We start from the raw sequence: 23,680 nt of genomic DNA on the forward strand, positions 1-23,680 counted from the left end.
TGTGTGCGTTTCTGTCATTGTGGGGACCCTACACTTTCTACACCAAAGTATAGAGCTGGCTGTAGTGTAGGCAAACAGTTCTTACATTGTATTGTGTGCTCCTTTTTGGCCGTAATCCAAGAATCAAACAACACGCTTTAACGTCTCTGGAGGATTAAATGATCTAATGAACAACTTCCTGAGACAACAAGTGTGTGTGTGTTTCTGTCATTGTGGGGACCCTACACTTTCTACACCAAAATAAAGAGGATGGCTGGAATGTAGGCAAACAGTTCTTACATTGTATGGTTCTTTTTTTTTTTGCCGTAATCCAAGAATCAAACAACACGCCTTAACGTCTCTGGAGAATTTGGTGATCTGATGAACAACTTCCTGAGACAACAAGTGTGTGTGCGTTTCTGTCATTGTGGGGACCCTACACTTTCTACACCAAAATAAAGATGCTGGCTGGAATGTTGGCAAACAGTTCTTACATTGTATTGTGGTCTTCTTTATGGCCGTAATCCAGGGATCAAACACGCTTTAACGTCTCTGGAGGATTTGGTGATTAATGAACAATTTCCTGAGACAACAAGTGTGTGTGCGTTTCTGTCATTGTGGGGACCCTACACTTTCTACACCAAAGTATAGAGCTGGCTGTAGTGTAGGCAAACAGTTCTTACATTGTATTGTGTGCTCCTTTTTTGCCGTAATCCAGGAATCAAACACGCTTTAACGTCTCTGGAGGATTTGGTGATCTAATGAACAACTTCCTGAGACAACAAGTGTGTGTGCGTTTCTGTCATTGTGGGGACCCTACACTTTCTACACCAAAGTATAGAGCTGGCTGTAGTGTAGGCAAACAGTTCTTACATTGTATTGTGTGCTCCTTTTTTGCCGTAATCCAGGAATCAAACACGCTTTAACGTCTCTGGAGGATTTGGTGATCTAATGAACAACTTCCTGAGACAAGTGTGTGTGCGTTTCTGTCATTGTGGGGACTCTACACTTTTTACACCAAAGTATAGAGCTGGCTGGAGTGAAGGAAAACAATTCTTACATTGTATTGTGTGCTTCTTTTTGACCGTAATCCAAGAATCAAACAACACACATTAACGTCTCTGGAGGATTTGGTGATCTAGTGAACAACTTCCTGAGACAACAAGTGTGTGTGCATTTCTGTAATTGTGGGGACCCTACACTTTCTACACCAAAATATAGATGCTGGCTGGAGTGTAGGCAAACAGTTCTTACATTGTATTGTGGTCTTCTTTTTGTCCGCAATCCAGGAATCAAACACGCTTTAACGTCTCTGGAGGATTTGGGGATCCAATGAACAACTTTCTGAGACAACAAGTGGGTGTGCGTTTCTGTCATTGTGGGGACCCTACACTTTCTACACCAAAATAAAGATGCTGGCTGTAGTGTAGGCAAAAAGTTCTTACATTATATCGTGCGCTTCTTGTCCGTAATCCAGGAATCAAACACGCTTTAACGTCTCTGGAGGATTTGGTGATCCAATGAACAACTTCCTGAGACAACAAGTGGGTGTGCGTTTCTGTCATTGTGGGGACCCTACACTTTCTACACCAAAGTATAGAGCTGGCTGTAGTGTAGGCAAACAATTCTTACATTGTATTGTGTGCTTCTTTTTGGCCGTAATCCAAGAATCAAACAACACGCTTTAACGTCTCTGGAGGATTTGGTGATCTAATGAACAACTTCCTGAGACAACAAGTGTGTGTGTGTGTTTCTGTCATTGTGGGGACCCTACACTTTCTACACCAAAGTATAGAGCTGGCTGAAGTGAAGGAAAACAGTTCTTACATTGTATTGTGTGCTTCTTTTTGGCCGTAATCCAGGGATCAAACACGCTTTAACGTCTCTGGAGGATTTGGTGATCTAATGAACAACTTCCTGAGACAACAAGTGTGTGTGTGTGTTTCTGTCATTGTGGGGACCCTACACTTTCTACACCAAAGTATAGAGCTGGCTGAAGTGAAGGAAAACAGTTCTTACATTGTATTGTGTGCTCCTTTTTGGCCGTAATCCAGGGATCAAACACGCTTAACGTCTCTGGAGGATTTGGTGATCTAATGAACAACTTCCTGAGACAACAAGTGTGTGTGCATTTCTGTAATTGTGGGGACCCTACACTTTCTACACCAAAATAAAGATGCTGGCTGGAGTGTAGGCAAACAGATCTTACATTGTATTGTGTGCTTCTTTTTGACCGTAATCCAAGAATCAAACAACACACTGAAACGTCTCTGGAGGATTAGGTGATCCAATGAACAACTTCCTGATACAACAAGTGGGTGTGCGTTTCTGTCATTGTGGGGACCCTACACTTTCTAGACCAAAATAAAGATGCTGGCTGGAATGTAGGCAAACAGTTCTTACATTGTATTGTGTGCTTCTTTTTTGCCGTAATCCAGGAATCAAACACGCTTTGACGTCTCTGGAGGATTTGGTGATCTAATGAACAACTTCCTGAGACAACAAGTGTGTGTGCGTTTCTGTCATTGTGGGGACCCTACACTTTCTAGACCAAAATAAAGATGCTGGCTGGAATGTAGGCAAACAGTTCTTACATTGTATTGTGTGCTTCTTTTTTGCCGTAATCCAAGAATCAAACAACACACTTTAACGACTTTGGAGGATTTGGTGATCTAATGAACAACTTCCTGAGACAACAAGTGGGTGTGCGTTTCTGTCATTGTGGGGACCCTACACTTTCTACACCAAAGTATAGAGCTGGCTGTAGTGTAGGCAAACAATTCTTACATTGTATTGTGTGCTTCTTTTTTGCCGTAATCCAAGAATCAAACGCCACACTTTAACGTCTCTGGAGGACTTGGTGATCTAATGAACAACTTCCTGAGACAACAAGTGTGTGTGCATTTCTGTAATTGTGGGGACCCTACACTTTCTACACCAAAATAAAGATGCTGGCTGGAGTGTAGGCAAACAGATCTTACATTGTATTGTGTGCTTCTTTTTGACCGTAATCCAGGAATCAAACAACACACTGAAACGTCTCTGGAGGATTTGGGGATCAAATGAACAACTTCCTGAGACAACAAGTGTGTGTGCATTTCTGTAATTGTGGGGACCCTACACTTTCTACACCAAAATAAAGATGCTGGCTGGAGTGTAGGCAAACAGTTCTTACATTGTACTGTGTGCTTCTTCTTGGCCGTAATCCAGGAATCAAACACGCTTTAACGTCTCTGGAGGATTAGGTGATCCAATGAACAACTTCCTGAGACAACAAGTGGGTGTGCGTTTCTGTCATTGTGGGGACCCTACACTTTCTACACCAAAATAAAGATGCTGGCTGTAGTGTAGGCAAAAAGTTCTTACATTATATCGTGTGCTTCTTCTTGGCCGTAATCCAGGAATCAAACACGCTTTAACGTCTCTAGAGGATTAGGTGATCTAATGAAAAACTTCCTGAGACAACAAGTGTGTGTGCTTTTCTGTAATTGTGGGGACCCTACACTTTCTACACCAAAATATAGATGCTGGCTGGAGTGTAGGCAAACAGTTCTTACATTGTATTGTGTGCTTCTTTTCGGCCGTAATAAAAAATCAAACTACACACTGAAACGTGTCTGGAGGTTTTGGGGATCAAATGAACAACTTCCTGAGACAACAAGTGTGTGTGCATTTCTGTCATTGTGGGGACCCTACACTTTCTACACCAAAATATAGATGCTGGCTGGAGTGTAGGCAAACAGATCTTACATTGTATTGTGTGCTTCTTTTTGACCGTAATCCAAGAATCAAACAACACACTGAAACGTCTCTGGAGGATTTGGGGATCAAATGAACAACTTCCTGAGACAACAAGTGTGTGTGCATTTCTGTCATTGTGGGGACCCTACACTTTCTACACCAAAGTAAAGATGCTGGCTTGAGTGTAGGCACTGACATTATTTTTTTCAGCCAAGCCTTACATACCGCCATGCTTTTCAACATGTTTTCGCCAGAATCTTTTGTGATCTAATAATGAACCCGAGCTCTGCCGAGCTCATCGTGAGTCACTCCACGCGGACATGCCCAACATCTAACCCCGAACATCAAAACACGAGGCGGTAGCCGAGGAAACGGCATGAAGGAGGAGAAGGGAGGCGGGAACCTCTCGCTATCTCCCCGCTGACAGCTCGCGGGGACGCTGCGAGGTAACAAATCAAACAAGGAAGTCGAAGCTCCAAAACATTTAAATGGAAGTGAGGCGCCGCCGCACAATGGTCCTCGTCTTATCTCCCCTCAAACACCTGCCATGTCGCCTGCTACTTATCCTCTGATTACAGCTGAGGCCATTTTGCTGTAATTCACCAAAAAAAGTGATTCCTGAAATAAATATATATTTTTTGGGCGGCTAAGACGGCGTAAGAGCGGGAGAGGGATGAAGCCAGGCAAGTGAAATAAGGTGAAGTTGTGAGGGGAACGTGGCGTTGGAAGATAGGAATAAATAAGTAGTCATGCGGCAAAGGGGAAAAGTCCTGAGAAGGGCTGGTTGTGATGTTTGGCCCGGTGTTGGTCGTACGTACTTCACACACGGCTCGAGAATAACCGTTTCTCTTTAAAGACAATTGTATTTATTGGGTTCACCCGAGTATAAGACGACACCCCCTTTTCTTGAGCTTTATCTTGCGTCAATCCATCCATCCATCCATTTTCTACCACTTATTCCCTTTTGGGGTGGCGGGGGGGCGCTGGCGCCTATCTCAGTTACAATCGGGCGGAAGGCGAGGTACACCCTGGACAAGTCGCCACCTTATCGCAGGTAGTATAATACCAAGATACTAATGAATCATATTCGGTACTATACCGCCTCTAAAAAGTACCCGCTCAACCCACCCCCCCCCGCCGTTGTCACGTCGTGTCATTGCTAGTTTACCAGCAGAGGAGCATGTTCGGCAGCGCACACACACAGAGTATTTACAAGCAGACACAGTGTGTAGACAGAAAAGGACACATTTTGGCTTAAAAACTAACAATAAAGGCAAAGTTAAAACACCGAAACACCCTTTAAGACATGGCGAGCGAGCTAACGGATAACGTCCATCCATTAGCTACTTGTAAATCACTAATCCTCATCTCCATGGCGACAAATAAAATATGTTTCTTACAAGGAATACCTAAATAGGCTTCACTACACACCCGACGCTCACAATGTAAACAAACACCATGGGTGGATCTACACCTGACATCCACTGTAATGATACCAAGTACAGGAGTGTATCTAGTCGATACTACTATGATTACGTTAATATTTTTTGGCATCACATCTTTCATTTGTTTTTTATTTGTATTATGTTTATAAACTGAGGAAATGCGTTCCTGGACACATGAGGACTTTGAATATGACCAATGTATGATCCTGTAACTACTTGGTATCGGATCGATACCTAAATTTGTGGTATCTCTCCAAAACTAATGTAAAGTATCCAAACAAGAGAAGAATAAGTGATTAGTACATTTTCGCAGAAGTGTAGATAGAACATGTTGAAAGGGAAAATAAGCAGATATTAACAGTAAATGAAGTAGATTAATAATTAATTTTCTACCACTTGTCCTAAATAACTTAGATAAAATAATAGGTGTACAAATGACACAATATGTCACTGCATACGTCAGCAGACTAAATTAGGAGTCTTTGTTTACTTATTACTAAAAGAAAAGTTGTCTCGTATGTTCACTATTTTATTTAAGCACACAATTGCAATAAGAAAGTTAAAGTACCCCAAGATTTTTTGTTAATAAAAAGACAATAATGGCTTTTTTTTGTGGTTCCCTTTGTATAGAAAAGTATCAAAAAGTATCCAAAAACATTTCGGTACCAAAATATTGGTATCTGTGCAACTCTACGGCTGAGCAAACAAAACCGAAGTCACCGTCATGAGCGATACAAAAAATGATTATGACTTAATAATACTACCACAGCATATTAGCTTATGCTAACGACATTAGCGTCAATAAATGATAACGCATAAAAGTATGCAGGAAAACACTCCTACAGACATCACACATGGGAGGGGTTAGTGAGTGCAAACAGTTTTAGTTATATTGTAAAACCTACAAACGTTGCTTGAAATGATGAATGTAGAATCCATGCGAGTCACTTTAGTTAAAAAACAAAAACAAAAACAAAAAACAAAGCAGGACCCATAATTGGAAGGACACCTGCAGTGAGCGGGCTCGTCCATAAGATGGCAGCATAGCACAAACAATGAAACACTTTCCTGGTGTATTTGCTTGTTTAAAAAAAATACAAATAATATATATATATATATATATATATATATATATATATATATATATATATATGTTTTGATTGGATTATCCAGAGAATAGTGCTCGATACCGTGGTAGAGCGCAATATGTAGGTGTGGGAAAAATCACAAGACTACTTCATCTCTACAGAACTGTTTCATGAGGGGTTCCCTCAATCATCAAAATCTCCTGATGATTGAGGGAACCCCTCATGAAACAGTTCTGTAGAGATGAAGTAGTCTTGTGATTTTTCCCACACCTACATATATATATATATATATATTTATATACTGTATATATATGTATATGTGTGTGTATATATGTATATATATATACACAGTATATATATATATATATGTATATATATATATATATATATATATATATATATATATATATATATATATATATATATATACAGTATATATATATATATATATACTGTATATATATACATACACACACACATATACACACATAGACATGTATATATATATATATATATATATATATATATATATATATATATATATATATATATATATATATATATATATACATACATACATACATGCAGTCCATAAATACATACATATATTATGGCTGTTAGCGGAGTGAAATTAATTATATTTATATAGCGCTTTTTCTCTAGTGAAACCCAATATCTAAGTTACATTTTAACCAGTGTGGGTGGCATGTACCAAAACATATTTTGGTACCGGTACCAACACTTCTGCTTAAACAAAAAACAAAGCCCAACCCATAATTGGAAGGACACCTGCAGTGAGCTTTCTCGTCCATAAGATGGCAGCATAGCACAAACAATGAAACACTTTCTAGGTGTATTTGCTTGATGTAATATATATATATATATATATATATATATAATTATGGCTGTTATCGGAGTGAAATGAATTATATTTATATAGCACTTTTTCTCTAGTGAAACCCAATATCTAAGTTACATTTTAACTGGTGTTGGTGTCATGTATCAAAACACATTTTGGTACCAATACCAAAATATTGGTACCGGGACAACACAACTGCACACATGAGCAAATCTAGGTTGAATTTGGATGATGTGAGGCGGGCCGAGTGAAAAGCTTTGGCAGGCCGGATGTGGCCCACGGGCCGCCAGTTGGATACATGGTACATGGTCAACGGGTTATACTTCTAGAGCGCTTTTCTACCTTTAAAGTACTCGAAGCGCTTTGATGGTATTTCCACATTCTCACACTGATGGCGGGAGCTGCCATTCACACAGCTGCCATGCAAGCCCCCAACCACCACCCATCAGGAGCAAAGGTGAAGTGTCTTGCTCAAGGACACTAGGCTGGTAGAAGCTGGAGATCGAACCAGGAACCCTCTGGTTGCTGGCACGGCCACTCCTCCCAATTGCAGCAGGAATATGGAAATGTAAAGTTTAAGTACCACTGATAGTCTCACACGCGTTAAGTATGGTGGCGAAATCCCCCTCTGGGGTTGAACCCATCTCCTTGTTCCACCCGCTGGGAGGTGAGGGGAGCAGTGAGCAGCGGCGGTGGCCACGCTCAGGAATCATTTTATGGTGATTCAACCCTCAACTCCAACCCTTGATGCTGAGTGCCAAGCCGGGCGGTAATGGCTCCCATTTTTATAGTCTTTGGTATGACTCGGCCTGGGGTTTGAACTCCCGACTTACCCATCGCAGGGCGGAGACTCTAACCAGCGTGCATCCCTTTTGAAGGGATTGGTCACATGAATGCAATCTTTACCCAGCTGTGGTAAGCAACTCTAACAGTCTCTGATAAGCTAAGAGTTGGTAAGGCAGCAAATAAGAATCACAAACCTGAATCCTCGCTTGGTTGATCACATCTGGCGTTGTTGTCCATCCAGCTCGGTACTTTTTGTTTAAAACGTCCTAATAGTCGTGTTGACAGCATTCCCCCACAAACTGCAGCTGAAGCACTTCTTCTTCTGGGTCTTAATGCAGGGTATGTATACATCTGCCGCCTCTTTGGTGGACTCCGGTACTGCACCTTACTCCGGAGTTGGGTACTACCTGCTGAACAATGGTAGAAAGTGTATTAATGACCTTTTTGCAACTCCTGATAAAGAGTTGCGTTCACTGACAGCACTTTTTGTCTGCAGCGTGGGGATTTTGCTGCCGTATGCATTAACTTCTACTGTTTGGTGCAATTAAAACACTGATAAATCACAATGACATGTACTTATTTTGACACAGGGGCCTAATTTAGAGACAAAAATGTGTCTGGGGACAGGTATCGGAATACAAAATCTCGCAATAATGTCTGATTAAATGCTAAAAACATGACAGACCGCCTTAAAAAATGTAATGGAATTTTACATTTTTCTATGAACGATAAAACACTGAATATTAACAACATATGAACATCACCTTGCCAAAAAAGAGCCCCACCTACAATCTGATATACTGTATTTCCTTGAATTGCCGCAGAGGCGCTAATTAAATTAAAACCTCTTCTCACTCCGGCGTTTACCAAAGGCATGCGGTAAATTTAGGCCTGCGCTTATAAATTTGAGTGTGATGTAAGGATACCATCATGAAAAGCACATTTAATTAAAAAAAACTTTATTATGATCTTACCTTTACTTATAAATGAAGTCCATGCGCAGCTCCTTTTGATCAAAAGCATCGATAACTTGTTTATAGAAGTCTTCCTTATCTTTCTTCAGTTTTAAAAGTCTCTCTGTCTTGATGGAGATCTTCCTTTATTACCTCCTGCTTCCATTGAAAGTCCAGTTTAGAAAACTGTTTTATTTTAGATATGTAATCCTCCATGTTAAAAGTGCAAGCGAGAGGAAAAAATAAACTCTTGCTGCTTGTTGTCACTTCTTCTGCAGCCGAGTAGTCGCAAGAAGGATTACTAGCGCCCTCTACCACCAGGAGGCGGGAGTCATTTAATGACTCATATTTGACACACGCAGCTACGGTATATTAATAAAACATAGCTGCTTACTGTTCTTTTTAGCATATTCAATAGCTTGGATCTTAAATCCTACTGAATAGCTCTTGATCATCTTCCCTTAATGCGATTTCAAATGATTGAAATCAGCCTCCTCCATTTTGAAAATGATGACAGGTGAAGTGTCACCCGTGACGTGACGAGTTTGACCCGGTGGAAATTCTAGACATGAGCTAATAAAAATAATATTTTGCGAAACTAATTTGACCCGGCAGTAATTCTAGGCAGGCGCATACTATATACCTGGCGACAATTTTAGGAAATACGGTATCTGATACATCACTAAGCTTTAGAACTTTGTTGTAAAAATCTTCTTCCGCATTTGTCCTCGCTCTGTGGAAACGCTCCCCACCCACACTGCTTGGTGCCTCGTCTGAACTGCTGGGACTAAGGTTACAATAGTAGCTAATTAAATTACCATAGTAACTAATTAAATTACCATCGTAAGTAATTAAATTACCATAGTAACTAATTAAATTACCATAGTAAGTAATTAAATTACCATAGTAACTAGTATATCATGCAAAAGCGCAGATTCCAACCACTGAAATACTTTGTATAGTTCAAGACTTACGGTCATTAGAATTAGAAAACAGCAGCGACAGTTTCCGTCTTAAAGATCTGAAAAAATTATTTGGGAATGTTCTGCGGGCCAGATTGAAAAGCTTAACTTCTGAGGTCCTCTCCAAGGTTTCTCATAGTCAGCATTGTCACTGGCGTCCCACTGGATGTGAATTCTCCCTGCCCACTGGGTGTGAGTTTTCCTTGCCCTTTTGTGGGTTCTTCCGAGGATGTTGTAGTCGTAATGATTTGTGCAGTCCTTTGAGACATTTGTGATTTGGGGCTATATAAATAAACATTGATTGATTGATTGATTGATAAAGTAGAGATGTCCGACAATATCGGACTGCCGATATTATCGGCCGATAAATGCTTTAAAATGTATAATCGGAAATTATCGGAATCGGTGGCGACTTATCCAGGGTTTACCCCGCCTTCTGCCCGATTGTAGCTGAGATAGGCACCAGCACCCCCCGCAACCCCAAAGGGGAATAAGCGGTAGGAAATGGATGGATGGATGGGTTTCAAAAAGTAAAATGTATGACTTTTTCAAACGCCGCTGTACGGAGTGGTACACGGACGGAGGGAGAAGTACAGAGCGCCAATAACCCCTTAGAGGCATTGCCTTTGTGTGCCGGCCCAGTCACATAATATGTACGACAAGTGAATGCAAGCACACTTGGTCAACAGCCATACAGGTCACACTGAGGGTGGCAGTATAGACAACTTTAACGCTGTTACAAATATGCACCACAAAAATGCATTTTGGGAGAACATCTGCACCGTAACACAACAGAACAAATACCCAGAATCCTTTGCAGCACTAACTCTTCCGGGACTGTAAAATATACACATCCCCGCTACCCCGCCCACCTCAACCTCCTCATGCTCTCTCCAAATTCCAAGCTGCTGTTTTAAGACATGTTCAAAAATAATAATACACTTTGTTACTTTAATAATAAATATGGCAGTGTCATGTTTGCATTAATATTTTCCATAACTTGAGTTGGTTTATTTTGGAAAACCTTGTTCCTTTGTTTAATGCATCCAGCGGGGAATCACAACAAAACTAGGCATAATAATGTGTTCATTCCACGACTGTATATATCGGTATCGGTTGATATGGGAATCGGTTATTAGGAGTTGGACAATATCAGATATCGGCAACAAAAAGCCAGTATCGGACATCTCTAATACAGGCAATATTGTATATGGCATTGCTACATTCTCAGCTGCTAATTAGTAGAAAGTTGGGATGGGGATATCGATCAGGCGATCTTTGTGGGAAAATACGTGATCGCTATTGCCAATGTTACTTTATTTGTAATGCCGATATCCTCTCTGTTACTTCCTCCGATCCAAGTGTTCCTTTTCTCAACAGCCATTTGATTGACCGATTGAGACTTTTATTGGTAGATTGCACAGTACAGTACATATTCCGTACAATTGACCACTAAATGCTAACACCCGTAGACATCTTCTTAGCATGGAGCGCTACTGCCTACTGGCGCTGACGAGACACGGGGCCGCCATCTTGGAGTGGTGATCCACTCCACTCAGTGCAATTCATTTAGCAGGAGCAATGACCTGGCGGACCACTTGTAATGATGTGGCGGGCCTCTATAAAATGGTATGGCGGAGCACGCTAAAATGTTGTGGAGGATCCACAATAAAATGATATGGCGGACCACGTAAAATGAAGTGGCGAGCCTCTATAAAAGGATATGATGGGGCACACTTGAATAATGTGGAGGTTCCACAATAAAATGATATGATATGCATGATATTAAATGCTGCGGCAGGCCTCTATAAAATGATATGACGGGGAACACTAAAATGATGTGGAAGGCCACCATAAAATTATGTGACGAACCATATGAAATAATGTGGCTGGCCTCTGTTTAGCTCGGTTGGTAGAGCGGCCGTGCCAGCAACTTGAGGGTTGCAGGTTCGATTCCCGCTTTCGCCATCCTAGTCAATGCCATTGTGTCCTTGGGCAAGACACTTTACCCACCTGCTCCCAGTGCCACCCACACTGGTTTAAATGTAACTTAGATATTGGGTTTCACTATGTAAAGCGCTTTGAGTCACTAGAGAAAAGCGCTATATAAATATAATTCACTTCACTTCACTTCACTATAAAAGGATATGACGGGGAACACTAAAATGATGTGTAGGGCCACGATAAAATTACATGGCGAACCACATGAAATGAAGTGGCGGGCCTCTATAAAAGGATATGATGTGGAGGTTCCACAATAAAATTATATGATATGATAGTATAAAATGACGTGGCGGGCCTCCATAAAAGGGTATGGCGGAGCACACTAAAATGTTGTGGAGGATCCACAATAAAATGATATGGCGGGCCTCTATAAAAGGATATGATGTGGAGGTTCCACAATAAAATGATATGATATGAATGATATGAAATGATGTGGCAGGCCTCTATAAAAGGATATGACGGAGAACACTAAAATGATGTGGAAGGCCACCATAAAATTATGTGATGAACCATATGAAATAATGTGGTTGGCCTCTATAAAAGGATATGACGGGGAACGCTAAAATGAAGTGGAAGGCCACCATAAAATTACATGGCGAACCACATGAAATGAAGTGGTGGGCCTCTATAAAAGGATATGACGGGGCACACTTAAATAATGTGGAGGTTCCACAATAAAATGATATGATATTTAATGGTATGAAACGACGTGGCAGGCCTCGCTAAAAGGATATGACGGGGAACACTAAAATGATGTGGAGGGCCATGATAAAATTACATGGCGGACCACATGAAATGAAGTAGCGGGCCTCTATAAAAGGATATGATGTGGAGGTTCCGTTCCAAGATAAAATTACATGGCGGACCACATGAAATGAAGTAGCGGGCCTCTATAAAAGGATATGATGTGGAGGTTCCGTTCCAAGATAAAATTACATGGCGGACCACATGAAATGAAGTAGCGGGCCTCTATAAAAGGATATGACGGGGCACACTTAAATAACGTGGAGGTTCCACAATAAAATGATATGATATGAATGATATGAAATGAAGTGGCGGGCCTCTATAAAAGGATATGACGGGGAACACTAAAATGATGTGGAAGGCCACATAAAATTATATGACGAACCATATGAAATAACGTGGCTGGCCTCTATAAAAGGATATGACGGGGAACACTAAAATGATGTGGAGGGCCACTATAAAATTACATGGCGAACCACATGAAATGAGATGGCCTCTATAAAAGGATATGATATGGAGGTTCCACAATAAAATGATATGATATGAATGATATAAAATGACGTGGCGGGCCTCTATAAAAGGTACGATGGGGCACAATACAATGATGTGGAGGGGCCACATATAAAATGACATGGCGGACCACGTGAAATGAAGTGGCGGGCCTCTATAAAAGGATATGATGTGGAGGTTCCACAATAAAATGATATGATATGAATGATATAAAATGATGTTGCGGGCCTCTATAAAAGGATACGGTGGGGCACAATACAATGATGTGGTGGGGCCACATATAAAATGACATGGCGGACCACATGAAATGACGTGGCAGGCCTCTATAAAAGGATATGACAGGCACATTTAAATGATGCGGCGGGCCATGATTAAAGGATATGGTGCGGTATATTAAAATGATATTACGGGCCTCTATAAAAGGAATGGCGGGGCACAATACACTGATGTGGAGGGGCCACAATAAAATGATATGACGGACCACTTGAAATGAAGTGGAGGGCCTCTATAAAAGGATATTCCCGGGGCACAATGCAATGATGTGGAGGGGCCACAATAAATTGATATGATTTGAATGATATGAAATGTTGTGGCGGGCCTCTATAAAAGGATATGATGGGGCACAATACAATGACGTAGAAGGGCCACAATAAAATTATATGGCGAACCACATGAAATGATGTGGCGGGCCACTATAAAAGAATATATGACAGGGCACAATACAATAATGTGGAGGGGCCAGAATAAAATGATATGATTTGAATGATATGAAATGTTGTGGCAGGCCTCTATTAAAGGATATGACGGGGCACAATACAATGATGTGGAGGGGCGGCCACAATAAAATGATATGGCGGACCACGTGAAATGATGTAGTGGGCCTCTATAAAATGATATGACGAGCACATTTAAATGATTGCGGAAAGCCACGATTGAAGGATACAGGGCGGCACATTAAAATGATGCAGAGGGCCTCTATAAAAAGAAATGGCAGACCACAATAAAATATTGTAGCGGTTCCAAAATAAAATGCTATGGCAGACCGCGTGTAATGATGTGGCGGGCCTCTATAAAAGGAAATGACGGGGAACACTAAAATGATGTGGAGGGCCACAATAAAATTACATGGCAAACCACTTAAATGATGTGGCGGGCCTCTATAAAAGGATATGACGGGGCACACTTAAATGATGTGGAGGTTCCACGATAAAATTATACGGTATGAATGATATGAAATGACGTGGCGGGCGTCTATAAAAGAATATGACGGGGCACAATACAATGATTTGGAGGGGCCACAATAAAATGATATGGCGGACTACATGAAATTACACAGCAGGCCATAATTTGAAGATATGGCGCGACACATTAAAATGATGTGGAAGGCCTCTATAAAAAGATATGGCGGACCACTTTAAAATATAGTGCCGGTTCCACAATAAAATGATCAGGCGGACAGCATGAACTGATGTGGCGGGCCTCTATAAAAGAATATGACGGGGCACAATACAATGATGTGGAGGGGCCACAATAAAATGACATGGCAGACCACGTGAAATGTTGTGGCGGGCCTCTATAAAAGTATATGACGAGCACGTTTAAATGAATAGGCGGGCCACAATTAAAGGATACGGTGCGGCACATTAAAATGTTGTGGAGGTTCCACAATAAAATTATATGATATGAATGATATGGAATGATGTGGCGGGCCTCTATAAAAGGACATGGCGGGGCACAATACAAGATGTGGAAGGGCCACAATTAAATTATATGGCGGGGCACAATACAATGATGTGAAGGGCCACCATAAAATTATATGGCGAACCACATGAAATGATGTGGCGGGCCTCTATAAAAGGATATGACGGGGCACACTTAAAAAATGTGGAGGTTCCACAATAATAGGATATGATATGAAAGATATGAAATGACTTGGCGGGCCTCTATAAAAGGATATGGCGGAGCACACTAAAATGTTGTGGAGTCTCCACGATAAAATTATATGATGGACCACATGAAATGAAGTGGCGGGCCTCTTTAAAAGGTTATGACGGGGCACAATACAATGATGTGGAGGGCCACAATAAAATTATATGGTACGGCACAATACAATAATGTGGAGGGCCACAATAAAATTATATGGCGGACCACATGAAATGATGTGGCGGGCTTCTATAAAAGGATATGACAGGGCACACTTAAATAATGTGGAGGTTCCACAATAAAATGATGTGATATGAATAATATGAAATGACGTGGCAGGCCTCTATCAAAGGATCAATACAATGATGTGGAAGGGCCACAATAAAATGACACAGCGGACCACGTGAAATAATGTGATTCATTTGTTCTGTTGTGTTACGGTGCGGATGTTCTCCCGAAATGTGTTTGTCATTCTTGTTTGGTGTGGGTTCACAGTGTGGCGCATATTCGTAACAGTGTTAAAGTTGTTTATACGGCCACCCTCAGTGTGACCTGTATGGCTGTTGACCAAGTATGCCTTGATTAACAATCAATTTACTACCTCGCTCTTTCGCTACTCTGTCTCTGCCCCTTCCTCACGAATGCTGCTGCGTGCGCACACCTTCATAATTTATTTTGTTATTAACCCCTTCTTGACCCTGTACGTACATTGAAAACTCAGGCAACTCTGACTCAAAACGCCGGACATTTGAGGCATGTAGGAAACCCCGCCCGGACAGCCCCGCAAAAGAGGACATGTTCGGGGAAAAGAGGACGTATGGCCAGTCTAATCGAGGTTAGTTAATTTGACTTGTTTTGGAAAGTCTTGAGAAGCCAAATAGTCGTGTTCTATTGGCAGACAAATTTCCTTAGTTCAAGTAAAATATTGTATTTTCTTTTCTTGTTGTTGAATATTGACTTTTTGCAGTGTGTCAAATTCAAGCAATAACTGCCATGCAAGGTAAATAAAAAACAGTCTGAAATGTGGAGAGGAGTTCCTACAACAAACGAAAAAAAACTATAGGCACAAGACAACAATGCATAATTAACAGCGATTAGAGTAGATTGGTGAATGAATAAGAGATAATTAGAGCAGGGAAGGTTAAGAGGAGTAAGCGAGCAGGTTTGTCGGTGCTTGTTTCAGGAAGTTGTTTCAAAGGAGACATCTTCAAAACAACAAAACTTATTCAATTAATCCAAATATACATCACCTTTCTGCCACCCCCTGCTGACAGCAGCCTCTTCAAATGCTTTGTCTTCCGTTGAAACATAATAAACACGTTTTTTTTTTTTGCTTTGCTGCTCGCACGCTGTCTTCCTCCTAATCGGCTTAGCCGATGTCTATTTTTGCTCGCTACGAGGTCTAATAACCAGACAAAGTGGAGCCAAGTCCGAGTCGGCACGTTACACTCATATCACCTGTCGGAATAATTATGTGTAAGTTATCACACAACTCTTGTGCTTAAAGGCTGTTGCTATAGTGATTATCAATTGTGCTGAAGTTATAAATGGGTTACACTTGTAGCGCTTTTCTACCTTCAAGGTACTCAAAGCGCTTTGACACTATTTCCACAATCACCCATACACACACACACATTCACACACTGATGGCGGGAGCTGCCATGCAAGGCCCTAACCACGAACCAGCAGGAGCAAGGGTGAAGTGTCTTGCTCAAGGACACAACAGGCGTGACGAGGTTGGTAGAAGGTGGGGATTGAACCAGGAACCCTCAGGTTGCTGGCACGGCCACTCTCCCAACCGCGCCACGCCGTTGTGCATTTCTATCTGTGCAAAGGGACAACTTGCAATCTTGGATTGCAGTCGTCTCGTATCAGTGTTTGTGTCCAGAACATCGAGTACCGTGTTGCATACAAAGCAGAGACAGGGCGATATCACGAGTGTCAGCACATTTGCATTTCTGAATAATCATATATTGTGTCCAACTGGGGCTTCTGAAATGACCCCCCTTTCCTCCAGAAGCAGACTCAGTGATGTAACCGGGGAACTCCCAAATAAATAGAGGAGCACGTGGGTCTGGCCCTTAGAGTGCAGGTTGGTTCTGTAACTAAGAGTACAGCCCAAAACGTCTCTCCTCATTGAGCCAAATTGAACTCTTGTCCTAGCATGATTCCTTGCTTCTTGTCTGTTTAATAGATATCATCAGTGTTTGAACCTGACATCAGCAAAGACCAAAACATGTTTGTGGACTCTGTGAAGCCTCGGATGGATTTGGACCCACTATGGTCAACACCGAAGAGCAACGCGGTAATGCGATGTTCTTCAACCCTTTTTTTGGCCGTATATAATAATGCAAACTCACTACACCGGTATTTTTTAGCGCTTTCATGGCAAGTTTACTGACAGATAGAAGTAAGAACTTTACACTACTTTTGTCACGCCCATGAAATCATGTTTCGTTTTTGTCATGTTTGGTTATTTTTTGGACAATTGTTTCCCACTTTTGCACTTCCTTGTTTAACTCATTTCCATAGCAACTCATTGATTTTCACCTTGTCCTCATCTCACGCCCCTGTACTCAGTTCTCCCGCCTGCTGGTAATGATCACTGCTATTATTTAAGCCACAGTTGCCAAGTGTTCAGCCTGGCAACTTCCCACATATACCTCAACTGTCTTCATGCCATACCATGCTGTTCATTTTGTCCACGCCACATACGTTTTGGTTATTTATGCCACAGTGCAAGTTTTTGTTTCATGTCTATAGTTTCTAGCCTTTGTGCTAGTCTTTTGTTTTTTCATTAGTCAAGTTTGTTCTCCGCCCTCGTGCGCACCTTTTCTTTTGCTTCCTTTGTTTATCTTTTTGTTAGTAGAGAAATAAACATGTACTCACATTCACGTCTGGCTCGAGCCAATTTTCCTTTGCGCCGTAGAAACAATCCACGTCATAGTCCAAGTCTTGACAATTTTATATTAGAAATGGCAACAGTGGAGGATGAACGTCCTATAACAAGAAAATAGAGAAAAGGAAGAAGCTTATCGACTATGGTGTTTTCATGGACTACAAAGGCGGATTCGCGAAATTTTTCAGGATTTATGGAGATCCCAAATACAGATCAGCAAGTCCCAGAATGTAAGAAAAGTTGCTTTTGCATAATATTGCAAAACAAAATGCCAGATAATGTTTTACTTTATACACACACCATAATAATAGTCCTATGTTGAAGCACAGTCCAATCCATCAAGCGGCGTGGCTTCATAGCTTACCAAAGTCGTACCAAAACATAGCTTTTTGAGCGCCGTGTGATGTTCTATATTTTCAATGGAACATATAAAATGTTGGTGTTGTTTACTTGAATCATATTGCAGTCTACACATATCACTTATGTTTGACTGCCATCTACTGGTCACACTTATCATTACACAATGTACCAAATAAAATTGCTTTGAGGTCGGTAAGCAAAACCAGAATGATTCCGTACATTAGGTGCACCAGGTTACAAGGCACACTGTCGAGTTTTGAAAAAAAACAACAAGATTTTAAGAGCGCCCCATAGTCGGAAAAATCCGATTCTCAAGTAACACGCTCAGGCGGACTGCAGCTGAGTTGGTATCGGAATTGTGCTTCAAAGTTTGCTGCTTGACAATGCAGGTGGCATTTTGTGTCTAGAGGGTTTTCTTCAACTAAAAACCCTATTTAGAAATCGGTAAATGCTCAGAAACTATTTAAATTTTATCTTTGCGGAAATTATTTTACCATGGCCACGCCCAGAACCAGTTAACAGCGATATATTAGAGTTTACTTCTTACTTGTATCATGCAGGTTCAAACGCTGATGCCATTTATTGAACAGACAAGAAGCAAGGAACCATGCAGAGACAGAGTTCAATTTAGCTCATGAGGAGAACGCATGGCGCTGCACACTTAGTCACAGTCTCGCCCAACGCTCTAAGGTTCAGCTACCGCGTCCCTCTATTTATTCAGGAGTTCCCCAGTCAAGATGACTGAGGCCGCCTCTAAAAGGAGTGGTCACATATATCATGCGAAGCAGGTCCAGGACACACAATACGTGATGTAATGTGCAGGGGGCCTTGTGATTTCGCCTTGTCTCTGTTTCGTCTGCGTGCTGTCGTCTTATATTCGTTAAAGTACTTGAAGTCCTTGGCTGTTAGCGGACTAAAAGAAAGATAACATCTGCGGCTGAGGCCACCCCTCAGACAAGAAGTTTCGTCCTTGCACAGATAGAAAAGTCCAACTTGAGCAGAATTTAAGCATACTGAAGTTGTGTGATTATATATATATATATATATATATATATATATATGTATATATATACATGATTATTCTAACAAGTATCACGCTTAATGTTGCTGATCAATTTGAATGTGTTATTCATTGAGTTTATGGCATTTTATTTCTTAATATCAATTGATATGAAAGCGGTGAAAAAATGTTTAAAGTTTATATAAAGATCAATTTCGGGGGGATTTCAGGCAAATTGATGCACTTTAACTCTTCTATTACAGGCTAAAAAAACAATGTTAATAAATATATATACCGTATTTCCTTGAATTGCCGCCGGGTATATAGTAGGCGCCTGCCTAGAATTACTGCCGGGTCAAACTCGTCACGTCACGAGTGACACTTCACCTGCCGTCACTTTTTTAAAATGAAGGAGGCTGATTTCAATCATTTGAAATTGCATAAAGGGAAGAAGATTAAGAGCTATTCAGTAGGATTTAAGGTCCAAGCTATTGAATATGCTAAAAAGAACAGTAAGCAGCTATGTTTTATTAATATACCGTAGCTGCGTGTGTCAAATGTGAATCATTAAATGACTCCCGCCTCCTGGTGGTAGAGGGCGCTAGTGATCCTTCTTGCGACTACTCGGCTGCAGAAGAAGTGACAACAAGCAGCGTGTGTTTATTTTTTCCTCTCGCTTGCACTTTTAACATGGAGGATTACATATCTAAAATAAAACAGTTTTCTAAACTGGACTTTCAATCGAAGCAGGAGGTAATAAAGGACGATCTCCATCGAGACAGAGAGACTTTTAAAACTGAAGAAAGATAAGGAAGACTTCTATAAACAAGTTATCGATGCTTTTGATCAGAAGGAGCTGCGCATGGACTTCATTTATAAGTAAAGGTAAGACCATAATAACGTTTTTTTTTATTAAATGTGCTTGTCATGATGGTCTCCTTACATCACACTCAAATTTATAAGCGCAGGCTTAAATTTACCGCATGCCTTTGGTAAATGCCGGAGTGAGAAGAGGTTTTAAAATAATTAGCGCCCCGGCGTCAATTCAAGGAAATAAGGTATTTTGTAAGTCGATTTATATTTGTTAGTTTTTTCTTTATTTAATGTTAATAAGGATTCAATGTTGTGCAATGATGTACTTTTATAGACAAATGAGGAGGAGAGTGAGGGGGCCAACGTGTGTTCTTTCTCTTAGGGGGGCATAGCAGAGAATAATTCAAAAGCGCTGTAATGATGGTAAGTCATCTTGACAAAGTAGGAGCTTTAAATAACTAAAAAGACACGTGAGCTTCTATTCTTTGGTAGCATCTAGGCAGAAACAAGACATTGATACAACGTGGATTAGACATACACGTCCTTTAAAACTGACTTTTAAAACAACCTCGCAGAATAGTTTGTAAATTCAGACAACAATGGCGTCTAACGTTGGATCCACGTTGTTGGTTGGGAAGAGACCAAATTTTAAAAGTCTAATCAACGTCACGAGCTGACGTTGAATAAACGTTGTGAAAAAGCATGTTGTTTCAACGTATTTGTGTTGTAGAATATTGGTTTGGAAATGACCAAAATTCAACGGTCAAATCGACTCAGGAACCCAACATAGATTAAACGTCGTCAAAAAGCATGTTGTTTTAATGTTGTATTTGTGTTGTAGAATATTGTTTGGGAAATGACACAAATTCAACGATCAAATTGGCGCAGGAACCCAACATTGATTAAACGTCGTCAAAAAGCATGTTGTTTCAACGATGTATACGTATTGAAGAATATTGTTTGGGAAATGACCAAAATTCAATGGTCGAATTTACGTCAGAACCCAACATTGAATTGACGTTGTCAAAAAGCATGTTGTTTCAACATTGTATTTGTGTTGCAGAATATTGTTCAGGAAATGACCAAAATTCAACGGTCAAATCGACGCAGAAACCCAACATTGATTAAAGGTCGTCAAAAAGCATGTTGTTTCAACGTTGTATTTGTGTTGTGGAATATTGTTTGGGAAATAACCAAAATTCTACAGTCAATCTACGTCAGAACCGAACATTGAATTAACGTCGTCAAAAAGCATGTTGTTTCCACGTTGTATTTGTGTTGTAGAATATCGGTTTGGAAATGACCAAAATTCAACGGTCAAATTGACGCATGATTAAACGTTGTCAAAACGCATGTTGTTCCAACGTTGTACTTGTGTTGTTGAATATTGGTTGGGAAATGATCAAAATTCAATGGTCAAATCGACGCAGGAACCCAACATAGATTAAATGTCGTCAAAAAAGCATGTTGTTTCAACGTTGTATTTGTGTTGTAGAATATTGGTTTGGAAAATACCAAAATTCAACGGTCAAATTGTCGCAGGAACCCAACATTGATTAAACGGCGTCAAGAAGCATGTTGTTTCAACGTTGTATTTGTGGTCTAGAATTTTGTTTGGGAAATAACTAAAATTCTACAGTTAATCAACGTCAGAACCAAACATTGAATTAACACCGTCAAAAAGCATGTTGTTCCAACGTTGTATTTGTGTTGCAGAATATTGTTCAGGAAATGACCAAAATTCAACGGTCAAATCGACGCAGAAACCCAACATTGATTAAAGGTCGTCAAAAAGCATGTTGTTTCAACGTTGTATTTGTGTTGTGGAATATTGTTTGGGAAATAACCAAAATTCTACAGTCAATCTACGTCAGAACCGAACATTGAATTAACGTCGTCAAAAAGCATGTTGTTTCCACGTTGTATTTGTGTTGTAGAATATCGGTTTGGAAATGACCAAAATTCAACGGTCAAATTGACGCATGATTAAACGTTGTCAAAACGCATGTTGTTCCAACGTTGTACTTGTGTTGTTGAATATTGGCTAAGAAATGATCAATATTCAACAGTCAAATCAACTCAGGAACCCAACATTGATTAAACGTCGTCAAAAAAGCATGTTGTTTCAACGTTGTATTTGTGTTGTAGAATATTGTTTGGGAAATAACCAAAATTCTATAGTCAACCAACGTCAGAACCAAACATTGAATTAACGTTGTCAAAAAGCATGTTGTTTCAATGTTGTATTTGTGTTGTAGAATATTGTTTGGGAAATAACCAAAATTCAATGGTCGAATTAACGTCAGAACCCAACATTGAATTAAAGTTGTCAAAAAGCATGTGGTTTCAACATTGTATTTGTGTTGCAGAATATTGTTCGGGAAGTGACCAAAATTCAACGATCAAATCGACGCAGGAACCCAACATTGAATTAACGCCGTCAAAAAGCATGTTGTTTCAATGTTGTATTTGGGTTGTAGAATATCGGTTTGGAAATGACCAAAATTTAACGGTCAAATCGACGCATGATTAATCGTTGTCAAAACGCATGTTCCAACGTTGTACATTTATTGTTGAATATTGGTTGGGAAATGATCAAAATTCAACGGTCAAATCGACGCAGGAACCCAACATTGATTAAAGGTCGTCAAAAAGCATGTTGTTTTAACGTTGTATTTGTGTTGTAGAATATTGTTTGGGAAATGACCAAAATTCAATGGTCGAATTAACATCAGAACCCAACATTGAATTAACGTCGTCAAAAAGCATGTTGTTTCCACGTTGTATTTGTGTTGTAGAATATTGTTTGGGAAATGACCAAAATTCAATGGTCGAATTAACATCAGAACCCAACATTGAATTAACGTCGTCAAAAAGCATGTTGTTTCCACGTTGTATTTGTGTTGTAGAATATTGTTTGGGAAATGACCAAAATTCAATGGTCGAATTAACATCAGAACCCAACATTGAATTAACGTCGTCAAAAAGCATGTTGTTTCCACGTTGTATTTGTGTTGTAGAATATTGTTTGGGAAATGACCAAAATTCAATGGTCGAATTAACATCAGAACCCAACATTGAATTAACGTCGTCAAAAAGCATGTTGTTTCCACGTTGTATTTGTGTTGTAGAATATTGTTTGGGAAATGACCAAAATTCAATGGTCGAATTAACATCAGAACCCAACATTGAATTAACGTCGTCAAAAAGCATGTTTTTCCAACGTTGTATTTGTGTTGTAGAATATCGGTTTGGAAATGACCAAAATTCAACGGTCAAATTGGCACAGGAACCCAACATTGATTAAACGTCGTCAAAAAGCATGTTGTTTCAACGTTGTATTTGTGTTGTGGAATTTTGTTTGGGAAATAACCAAAATTCTACAGTCAATCAACGTCAGAACCAAACATTGAATTAACGCCGTCAAAAAGCATGTTGTTTCCACGTTGTATGTGGGTTGTAGAATATCGGTTTGGAAACGACCAAAATTCAACGGTCAGATTGATGCATGATTAAACGTTGTCAAAACGCATGTTGTTCCAATGTTGTACTTGTGTTGTTGAATATTGGTTGGGAAATGATCAAAATTCAACGGTCAAATCGACGCAGGAACC

The 23,680-nt window shown here is 40.2% G+C and overlaps 1 long non-coding RNA gene across 1 annotated transcript in view; it reads right to left on the minus strand.

Annotated features, from left to right (window-relative positions):
- Nucleotides 1-23,680, minus strand: part of LOC133553860 (uncharacterized) — a 98,622-nt gene that overhangs the window by 61,544 nt on the left and 13,398 nt on the right. Inside the window, exons 2-3 of the long non-coding RNA XR_009806986.1 lie at nt 17,884-17,994; nt 8,093-8,305 (exon numbers count right to left, since the gene is read on the minus strand). This is a non-coding gene — a long non-coding RNA (uncharacterized LOC133553860). The remainder of the gene's footprint in view (nt 1-8,092; nt 8,306-17,883; nt 17,995-23,680) is intronic.

This window comes from Nerophis ophidion, linkage group LG06 (assembly GCF_033978795.1).
Source record: "Nerophis ophidion isolate RoL-2023_Sa linkage group LG06, RoL_Noph_v1.0, whole genome shotgun sequence".
Classification (NCBI taxonomy): Eukaryota; Metazoa; Chordata; class Actinopteri; order Syngnathiformes; family Syngnathidae; genus Nerophis; species Nerophis ophidion.